The sequence below is a fragment of the Typopeltis vanoorti genome, chromosome 11, assembly GCF_054136105.1.
Source record: "Typopeltis vanoorti isolate ZY-2024b chromosome 11, IOZ_Tvanoo_1.0, whole genome shotgun sequence".
Classification (NCBI taxonomy): Eukaryota; Metazoa; Arthropoda; class Arachnida; order Uropygi; family Thelyphonidae; genus Typopeltis; species Typopeltis vanoorti.
Genome location: NC_143559.1, coordinates 33,434,960 through 33,446,167, shown reverse-complemented (window position 1 = coordinate 33,446,167; position 11,208 = coordinate 33,434,960). Strand labels below are relative to the sequence as shown.

The window sequence follows — 11,208 nt, the reverse complement described above, 5'->3', positions numbered from 1 at the left end:
TTCGCTTTCTCACGCAACAGATCATAGAGTAATAACTCTGTTATTCTTGGGATATTACAGAATCTCAGTGTAAATGTGGCCATAGGACTAGATGGAATATCAGCTTGCATTTTATAAGATTGTGCAAGGAACTGGCAGTATCTCTCAGTAGGCTTTTTAAGTCACAGTTCTGGCAGGGTTCCAAGAGAGTGGAAAGAGGAAGAAATAATTCTTTTGCTTAAGGGAGGTTCCGTGACTGCAGTAGCAAATTATAGACCAATCAGTATCTCAAGAGTGGTCATAAAAGTATTGGAAAAGTTGGTAAAAAAGAGAATTCAGGAATGGGTAGATAAAAATATGATACTCTATGAGGGACAGCAATGTTTTGTTAAGAGTTGATGATGCTTTAGTAATTTATTAACTTTTTATAATCTCAGATGAGTTGGATCAAAGGAATGGGTATACGATGATTCTGCTAGATTTGGCAAAGGCATTTGACAGAATGTTACATGCAACTCTGTTATGCAAATCAGAACAAATGGGGATGGATATGATACTAGTTATATGGAGGGTGGCTGATGTACAGATATCAGAAAGTCGTATATTTAGGAGCAGAATCCCAGAGAAAGCAATGACTAGTGGTGTGCTGCTACTGTGCTATTCACTTGGGAGGCTGTAAAACAAGGAATATTCTGTCAAGGAGTATATGTGGAACTACAAAGCAGATCACATGGGAAGATGATTATAACAAGCTTAGGAGTATGCTTGAAGCTGTGCCATGAAATGTAGTAGTGCATGGGAGATAGTTAAGGGACATCTGGAGGAAGCGATATCAGACTGTATACCTAAGGTCAGGAGTGTTAATGAGGTAGGAGTTAGATGGATGAGTAGTATCAGTAAGTAGGAGCTACAATAGTAGGACCAAATTAAACAGTAGGACTACTACTGTTTAATTGTATATAAATGATATAGGATATAATCTGAAGGGAAATATTCAATTGTTTGCTGATAATGCAAATTTAGGTAGAATAACACATTCCATCCCTCCCTTTCACTGCTTGTGAAAGGGAGAGATGGAATGTGTTATTCTGTTGTTAAAGATACTTATGTTTTCGTTAATTTTAAATGTTAAAAGCGACTATTTTTTTATTACTTTGAAGCATTACTTTTGCCTGCCTAGTTGGCCAAGTGCTTAGCATAATCGCTGTCCAACTAACAGGTCATAGATTCTAATCCCTCTGTGTGTATAGATGTTTGTGATTGTTTTTAGGTAGGTAGTAGATGAATTTCATCACGCGGTGCCAGACAATTGCCCTGTTGAAGGCCTGAAGCGGTTTGAAAAAGTTACATGCCAGAGAGAAGGGTTTCTGAACTGTGTAAAAAATTAGTAAAAATTACAAACAAGTATAAATATTAATAAAAAATATAATAAAAAAAAATACTTAGCCCAATCACCATATCAATGTACTATAGACTTAACCTTTCATGAGTTGGAACCAATAAGTAAGAAAATAAAAATAAATAAAAAAACTATGGAAAACACGGCCATCGTATTAAATAAAATATTACTTAATTTATTTTTTGTATTGTTTATGTTGATTTTTTCTATGTTATATATATATAATATATTATATATATATAATGTATATATTATGTATATATATATATATACATGTATATATATATATATATATATATTATGTATATATATATGTATATATATATACCCATATACCCAAGGTAAAAAACTTTCTACATATATGTATATTCCATTTCTCCCAGAAGGAAGTGAGCCAACCCTATAGGTAGTGCAATGCAAGGCAACTCGTTGAAAAGGTGGTCAAAGCTCCAAGCGCTCTGTTGGGAACACGTATCATATGTTAAGCTGATAAGAATAGATACTACACTTTTGCCTCTCAGCCTTTTGGTTAAGATCATGGTGTAGTATCTGTTCTTATCAGCTTATTATTTGTACGTCCCTAGAATTTACTGTTTTTTTTGGAAGGTAGCGATATGCTTGGAGTTTGCTCCACCTTTTCCAGTTTGGGATATTGTTCCTCGCCGTTTATATAATGTGTGTGTGCTAGGTCATTATATAATTTTTATTGTGAATTTTCTTTTTCAAACAAAAGTTTGAAAACTAGCGCAGCTGATGGATTTTAGAGTAGCGTGCCCTCCTAAAATGAGTATTTGGAGGTGTCACATAATAATTATAAATACTCTAGATTTCCATAAGTTTAATATTCAGTTTCTAGGATTAGTGTATATATGCATGATAACAAACTACTAGTTTGATTGTGCATTTCAAGTAACAAATAACTCTTAAACACATAACTGATTCACATCTTCCTCATTACTGATAACATTTTTTTTTTATTCGAAATTCCTCTTTAAGAAAAAAGACTAAAAGTATTCTTAGACTGTTTTCTTAATAATAATAATAATGCGTTAACCTTATTTTATTATATCCGTTACTTTTCTTTCTATTAATTTTTTTTTAAATATTTTGTTAGTCTGTAATCTGGTTTCTCAGTATTCTTGTCCTTATTATTACATCCTTCGCCAGTTACATTCTGTTGTTTCTTTGAGCATCGTACAAGCGCGGTTTGCTAGGCCTATTTGTCGATGTTGCCGTGCGTAACATTAGCCAGTGCTAGTACTAGCTCACACAAACTGTATAATCACCGTGCATTAAAATGAAATGAACACTTCTTAAAACTAATTTTTGATTTCAATTACATTAGCAACATGGAAATGTTGCCGACGAGAGAAGTTCGCAAACATGAACTTTTTCAAGGACGAGCAATCGGTTTCTTTCACTTATATTGGAGCACATGATAGATAAAAATAGGTGTATTAACAAATGTTGAAAATTTGTAAATGTTTTCAAAAGAAATTGTAAACTAACTATTGTATAACAATCAATATATAACCTACATATTAATTTTTAATAAATTAAGAAAATATTTAATAGATAATTAGTAATACTTTTATTTAATTATATTTCTACTTATGGATGTATGGAAGCAGCAATCTTGGCAAAAATGTACGTTCCTCAGTGATGAGTGCATGACCTTCTTTTCAATATTTTGTATACAGTTATAGTGGGGAAATGATGACTAAAAAAAAAAACTTCTCAGTTTAAAAGTGTAAAATCCGTGTTGTTTTACGAGGTGTGTCATAATGTGAACACCCTGCCAACTGTAGTAAATGTTCTATCAATTAGCCTTGGGAGTTCGTTGTTTCCACGTACCTATATGTTAATATAATTAAATTGAATAAATCGAAATATAATTTATATATTAATAACTTACACATTACATATTTCTTAATTTATTACAAATTAATTTATAAGTTATATTTTTATTAATATACAAAAATGTTTCTTTCTTTCTTTTAAATGTATTATAGCACGATTTACGGAATTATTAAACCCTTCTCTTATCACAGAACTTAAGTTAATAAGTTTTTCTCAATTAGTCCCTTCGGAAATGCATTTTTCCTATTTTACCAAGTATTATTACTTCCACATACCCCTATGCAGTAATATAATATATTTTAATATTATTGGATATATTCTTAATTTATTAAAAGCTAATATACGTCGCTTTATAAACAAAAATTATTTTAAAAATACTTTTTTTGAAAGTATTTTATAATTATATAATTATTTATTATTCTAAAATGTATTAAGTTGGTTTCTAGAGCAGGATTTGTGGAATTGTTAAACTGTTATCCAACCACAGTACCAACTGTTCTATCACGGGAGTGCATATTTCTTCTTTATCAAGTATTATTGTATTCCAGGTATACTTATGTAGTAATATAATTAAGCAATATATAGTATTTACTATCTATTGGATATCCTACTAATTTATTAAACATTATTACGTAAGTTATATTTTGATTACTATATAATACTTATTTTACAATTTTGTATGGAAAAATCATTTAGATATTATCTACTTTGTTAGTACACCTATTTCTATCGCACATCAACCCCAACATAAACGAAAGAAAACTATTAATAATGTTTGAAAAAATCGTTTTGAGAACTTTTGTTTTCTGTTGAAACCGCTATTGAAACCATCAATACCAATAAAAATAAATATAGAAATATAGATACTAACATAGATGAGAGAAGAAGGAAAGATGGAGGTGAACACTAACACCTCCAAACGGCCATTAAGCCCACAGGAAATACAGTTGGTAACGCCCAAAACAGCAAAAGTATCTGAGACCGCCCACCCAGAAGTCCCTCACGCGAAAGCAGGGGAGACTCTCAGCCATCTCATCAGAGGTATCCCAGGGATGGCGGAAAAATTCAAAGAAGCGATAAAAAAAAATAGGAAAACCTGAACTCCTCCTCACAGGAGAACATGGATCTGACATCGTCAGTGCAAAATGGGGTGACATTTTCGTTGATGACATCAGCAAAATCACCCCTGAGCAAGTAGAGGTAGCCCAGGATTTAGACGAGGAGGCAGCTTCGGCGTTCTTCATAGCTCTCTGCAAACTAGACATGGCCAAGGGAAGTGAGGTGGCCAAAAGAATAATAACTGCCCACAACAAAAGAAAGGCACAGTAACCACCTTGTGGGGTTTCTGTACACAGCTTCACCGGTTTCAGCTATCACAGGTGGGGGAGGACCTGAGAACCCGAGCGGCGAAGGCTTACAGCGAGGCGGTGCAGTTCCTTGTGAGCTGCATCACTCGGGCCAGATCCTTCCTCCACCTCTAAGTTTACCTTTCAATTTTTGCTTTTCTATGCACTTTTTTTTGTTTGTTTGTTTTGTTACATGTTTCCTTTTTAGGATTTTTCCTTTTTTGTAAAGTGAAAAATCAACGACCGTTTTAGAAACGCCCCTGGGGGGCAAACAGCTAAAACAGGTCAACTGAGGCCTCTTTAACCTACTCTACCACTATGCACTCTATCTTTATTTCCTCTCCTACTATCTGCTGACTCTCAGCCTATCTTACTCTACAGGCCGATGATGAAGATTTGTTGAACTCACAAATTATTTATTATTATTCTTCACTTCACACGATCATTTCTGTAGTATGGTTAGTGTTCATTTTTGTGAACTTTTCTCATAGGTGATTAACAAATTGTTTAGCTAAGCGCAAATTGTAGTATAGTATATGTTAGCCCAGTTATTATCGACAAAGGGTCTCATAGAGGCACTTAATAATAAACTACAGCAGCAGATACAGAATAAACTCCGGACTGGGGTAAGAATAAAACACTCGGTGGTGGGAATAGCTTAGCCCCCCCCCCCCCCCCGTCGATCATGTCATCTGCTTTGCCACGCACCCGGACTCTGGGTATAGTAGTGGAGGCCAGCATCCCGAAAAGGACGTTAGTAAAAGCTCTGATGGATGCTGTTGGAGCTGAGAAGATATTCGGCTTTACTCCGTATGGAGAAATTCGATACCAAGTGGTAGTGAAAGATGCTGCCACAAGGGAGAAACTACTGCAAGGGTTAGATTGCCAAGGAAAGAGAGTGTTTCCATTTATAGTAGGGAGTATTCAGAAGACCTTAAAAATGAGTAGATTCCCCCCAGAATACCTAGAGGAAGGGACCGACATAATTAAAACAACATTCCCGAAATGGGGAGTAGTAAGAGATGTCAAAGTGGCAAATGATCCAGATTTCCCAAATTGGAAGGCTGGTGAAGTCACCGCAGTAATCGAAATGAAGGCAGAAGTGCCAAATTTTGTTGTCATAGGATCGGCCAGGGTAATGGTCAATTACCCTGGTGTGAAGAAGCAATGCTTCGATGTGGATCCTTCGACCATCTCGGGGCAAACTGCCCAAAACTTAGATGCAAAAACTGCCTCGCAACAAGCCATGCATTGGACAAATGGCTTGCCTAAAATGCGGATCCAAGGACCACAAAGTTAACACCTGCCCGTCAAGAACCTATGCAGAAAAGATGGGAGGTACAATCACGCCAGCCACGCAATCATCATTAGAAAACGAAAAAAATTCAAACCAGGAAGATTTTCCGACCCTGAAGGAAAATGCCAATACTGAAACCATAATGGTAGCTCCAACAGAAGAAAGCGAAGCTACCAATACGAACCCAGATATAGCCAATCCAGAGAATATCGAAGAAAATGAAGTAGAGGAGATGGAGGCAAACCCCAACACTTCGAAACGGCCATTAAGCCCACAGGAAGAGGAGTTAACTAAAATAAAAACAGCTAAAGCTTCGGAACGCCCCCCCCACCAAGAATTCCCCCAAGCAAAAGCAGGGCAAACTCTAACGTTCCTAATAAAAGACATCCCTGAGATCCCAGCCAAATTTAAACAAGCAATGGAGAGAATGGGGGAACCAGTACTCCTCCTCACAGGTAAACATGGTCCCACGGTCGTTAGCGCCAAATGGGGCGACCTCTTCATAGAGGATATAAGAGAAATCAATCCAGAGGAGATACGGGGAACTCTGGATATAGAAGAAGAGGTGGATATGGCCTTCATCACAGCGCTCCGTATGCTAGATCTGAACCGGGGAAGCAAGGTGGCTGATCAGATCTTAATAGCCCACAACAAACGGAAGTAAAGAGAATCGACTATTGCTTTTCCTTTCAGTTCACAGAGAAGGGGGTGGAGCTGAGAACCCGAGCAGCGAAGGCTTACAGCGAGGCGGTGCAGCTCCTTGTGAGCTGCATCACTCGGGCCAGATCCTTCCCCCACCTCTAAGTTTACCTTTTCCATTTCTTTGCTTTCTCTGTACTTCATGTTATTGTTTTTTTGTTACATGTTTCCTTTTGAGGATTTTTCCTTTTTTTTTCAAAGTGAAAAATCAACGACCGTTTTAGAAACGCCCCTGGGGGGCAAACAGCTAAAACAGGTCAACTGAGGCCTCTTTTGCCTACTCTACCACTATGCACTCTATCTTTATTTCCTCTCCTACTATCTGCTGACTCTCAGCCTATCTCACTCTACAGGCCAATGATGAAGTTTGTTGAACTCACAAAATATAAATATACTCGCTCAATCATCATACGTATCAAGGATTTAGGCCTAGCATGGCCTGTTCCGGTCTTAGAAGTCATCGTTTAAGAGGACGTCCTGGTTTTAATTTTCCTAATGGCTTGTACTTTAAGGCTTGTTTTGGTAATCTTTCGGTTTGCATTCTTTGAACGTGTTCCATCCATTTATGTTTATATTTTTTCTATTACTGGTTCTTTGTTTAATTCTTTCATAATATCTTCGTTTCTTTTGTGATCAAATAGGGTATACTTTGCAGTTTTTCTCATAAACTTCATTTCTGCTGTTATTAATCTTTGTTTGTCTTTTTGTTTAATTGTCCAGATTTCGCTTCCATACATTAAGACTAGTAAGGCTAATGTATTGTATACTCTTAGCCTGGTTTGTTTTTGAACTAGGTTTGGTTTAAATATAGAGTTAATTACACCTGTTATTTTTAAATATTTTGCAATTTTTACGTTTATATCTTTTTTATTTTCATATGTGATCGTACATCCTAGGTAGTTAAATGAATACACCTGTTCTAAGATCTTGTTATCTATTGCTATTTTAGTTCTTGCTGGATCTTGTCCTGTAAAGGCCATAGTTTTTGATTTTTCTGTTGATATTATCATACCATAATCTTTGGATATTTCATTTAGATCTAAAATAGCTTTCTGTAAGTTATCTTCAGAATTTGTAATTATTATTTGGTCGTCTGCAAAGAGGAGAGTGTTTAAGTTAACTGTAAGTGAAAGTTTAATTCCTTGATGTAAATTTTTACTCCATTTTATTATTATTTCATTTAAGTAGATATTAAAAAGAGTTGCTGAGAGGGGACATCCCTGTCGGACTCCTTGGTTTATCTCTCTTGTATATGATAGCTCGTGATTTAATCTTATTTGTATTTGATTATTTTCATATATACTTGTGATAGCTTTTAGGATATTATTTGGTATTCGTCTTTGTTTTAATATGTTAAATAATATGTTTCTTTTAACTTTGTCAAATGCTTTTTCAAAGTCAATAAATGCAATATGTGTTTCTAAATTGCATTCTCTTCTTTTCTCTATTATTAATTTTAGGCAAAAAGCTGGGTCTATACATGATCGTCCTTTTATAAATCCATTCTGTACCTCTAGAATAAAGTTTTCGGAATATTTCATTAGTTTGTTATTTAAGATTCTGCTATATATTTTGTAACAGCAATTTAGCATACTGATACCTCTATAGTTTTTAGGGTCATCTCTATTACCTTTCTTAAAGATAGGAATCACAATTGCTTTTTTCCATTCTATTGGGGGGATACCAGTTGAGTAAATTTTATTTAAAAATAATAATAAGAGTCTTTGAATTGAATTCTTGTTTGAATTTGAATTCTTCTTTGAATCTTGTTCCTGCGTATTTATATAGTTCTGAACCTAGCTTATCTTCTCCAGGTGATTTTCCGTTTCTTGTTTCTTTCAGGCTGATTTCTAATTCTTCTTCTTCAGTTATTTCCTTTTCATTTTCGTTAATTGTTTGCCAGTTGTCTTTTTTAAAATATTTGTCTGTCCACAGTTCTGTGTAGTAATTTAGAAATTCGTCTAATTTCAATTCAGTGTTTAATTTTATGTTTTCTTTGGTATCTGCATTTAGGTGTTTCAAAATCTTATATACATTGGGTCTTATTTTATATAAATCATGTTCTAAATTAGAAACAAATTTATTCCATGATTCTCTTCACTCACTCAATAAATTGCATTTTTTGATATTCAATTCAGATCGCGTCTCGGCCTTTTGGCTAAGATCAAGTGTAAAGTGTCTGTTCTTACAACCTTATCAGGCTAAGAGCAAAACGTAGTATCTGTGTTGCAAAGTTAACATCGAATACGGACTCCACCGGCGTTCGCGATATTAACTGACCAGCACAGATAGAGTAAACCCCGGACTGGGGCAATAGAAAACACTTGGTGGTGGGAATAGTTAGCCCCCCCCCATCTGATCATGCTCTCCATTCTGCCACGTGTGCGTACCCTCGGAATTGAGGTTGACGCCACAATACCGGCAAGGGCGATAGCGAAAGCAATTATAGACTGCGTGGGTTCAGGAAAGATCTTTGGATTTACCCCCTATGGGGGGGAAGATAACAAGTGGTTACCAAAAACATGGAGACCAGAGAAAAGCTACTCCAAGGCTTTGACTGGGGGAAAACGAAAGTATCTCCCTTCATGGTTGGGAGCATACTAAGAACCCTGAAGATACCAAGATTCCTATTAGAATACGCTAAGAACGATGACATCATCCGCAGCATATTCTCGAAGTGGGGCGTCCTAAGGGAAATCCAAATCCATAATGACGTCAACAATCCTGAGTGAAAGTCAGGGGAGGTAACAATTTCTCTTGAAATGAGGACAGAAGTTCCTAACTTTGTACTCATAGGATCTGCCCGGGTAATGGTAAATTACCCAGGCGTCAAAAAGCAATGCTTTAGATGTGGCGCCTTCAATCATCTTGGGGTAGACTGCCCTCGAATAAAGTGCAGAAATTGCCTAAAAACAGGCGCCACAACCAGGAAAAATGTGAGGCAGCTTGCCCGAAATGTGGGGTCACTGACCACAGAGTCGACACCTGCCCATCCAGAACCCTTGCAGAGAGGATGGGTGGCGCAATCACATCAGCAACAAAACCAAGTAATGAAAAGGTCACGACACAGGAAAATTCCGCCTCTTGAGGCCACTCCTGATCATGTTGCCATATCTAAGTCAACGAAAAGGTCCCGTAAGGGAGGGAAACCTACCAGAATTGCAGAAACCAGCAATACGATCCCAACAGAAGAGACTGACAATGCAGAAATCATCATGGTAACTCCCACGGACGAAAGCGGAGCTACCACTGCCAATACAGACATCGCCAACTCAGATAACATAGAAGCTGAAGTAGAGATTGAGACGAACACCAACACTTCCAAACGGCCATTAAGTCCGCAGGAAGAAGAGCTGACAAATCTCAAAACAGCAAAGGTATCTGAAAACGAACACCCAGAAGTCCCTTATGCAAAAGCAGGGGAGACTCTAAGACATCTCCTTAAAGGTATCCCCGGGGTGGCAGAAAAGTTCAACGAAGCAATAAATAAAGTAGGAGAACCTGAACTCCTCCTCACAGGGAAATATGGATCCGACATCGTCAGTGCAAAATAGGGTGACCTCTTTGTTGATGACATCAGCAAAATCACCCCTGAGCAAGTAGAGGTAGCCCTGGATATAGACGAGGAGGCAGCTTCGGCGTTCTATATAGCTCTCTGCAAACTAGACATGGCCAAGGGAAGTGAGGTGGCCAAAAGAATGATAACAGCCCACAACAAAAGAAAGACACAGTAACCACTTCGTGGGTTTTCTGTACACAGCTTCACTGGTTTCAGCTTCCACAGGTGGGGGATGACCTGAGAACCCGAGCTGCGAAGGCTTTCAGCGAGGGGGTGCAGTTCCTTGTGAGCTGCATCACTTGGGCCAGATCCTTCCTCCACCTCTAAGTTAACCTCTCCAGATTTGTTTTGGTTTTTGTTGTTTTTATGTTACATGTTTCCTTTTTAGGATTTTTCCTTTTTTTTTTAAAGTGAAATATCAACGACCGTTTTAGAAACGCCCCTGGGGGCATACAGCTAAAACAGGTCAACTGAGGCCTCTTTTACCTACTCTATCTTTATTTCTTCTCCTACTATCTGCTGACTCTCAGCCTATCTTACTCTACAGGCCAATGATGAGATACGTTGAACTCACAAATTATTATTATTATTATTATTATTATTATTATATATATATATATATATGTTAAAGATGCCAAGCTATTTTAAACCTGGTTTTACTCCATTTCCCAAGTAAGCAAACAGACAAGTAAGTCATGTTTGCGCCTGCAAGTAGTGCAAGTCTGGGTGACCCGCAAATATATATATTATATATTTTATTTATATATTATTATACTTTATATATTTTATATAATATATAAATTATATAATAAATATATAAATTATATAATAAATATATATATTATATAATATTTAATATATAATACTATGCATAATGGGGATCTAAACAGAGATAATAATCATTAACGGTCGAAAATGTTCTTGGTAATGGCCCTGTTCATTATGCATAGTATTATACACATCCAAAAGGGTGTGGTTTTGCATTATGGGATATGTACCAAGGCAATTTATGTGAAGTTATTAACCTCTATATACAAGCAGCTCAGACGTGAAAATACTTCATGTCCAA

At 36.5% G+C, this 11,208-nt stretch overlaps 2 pseudogenes; both read left to right on the top strand.

The window, feature by feature from the left end:
- The first annotated feature begins 1,887 nt into the window (after window positions 1-1,887).
- Window positions 1,888-2,036, top strand: LOC150101426 (U2 spliceosomal RNA; annotated as a pseudogene).
- Window positions 2,037-8,718: 6,682 nt separating this feature from the next.
- LOC150101425 (U2 spliceosomal RNA) lies at window positions 8,719-8,837 on the top strand (annotated as a pseudogene).
- The last annotated feature ends 2,371 nt before the right edge of the window (window positions 8,838-11,208 follow it).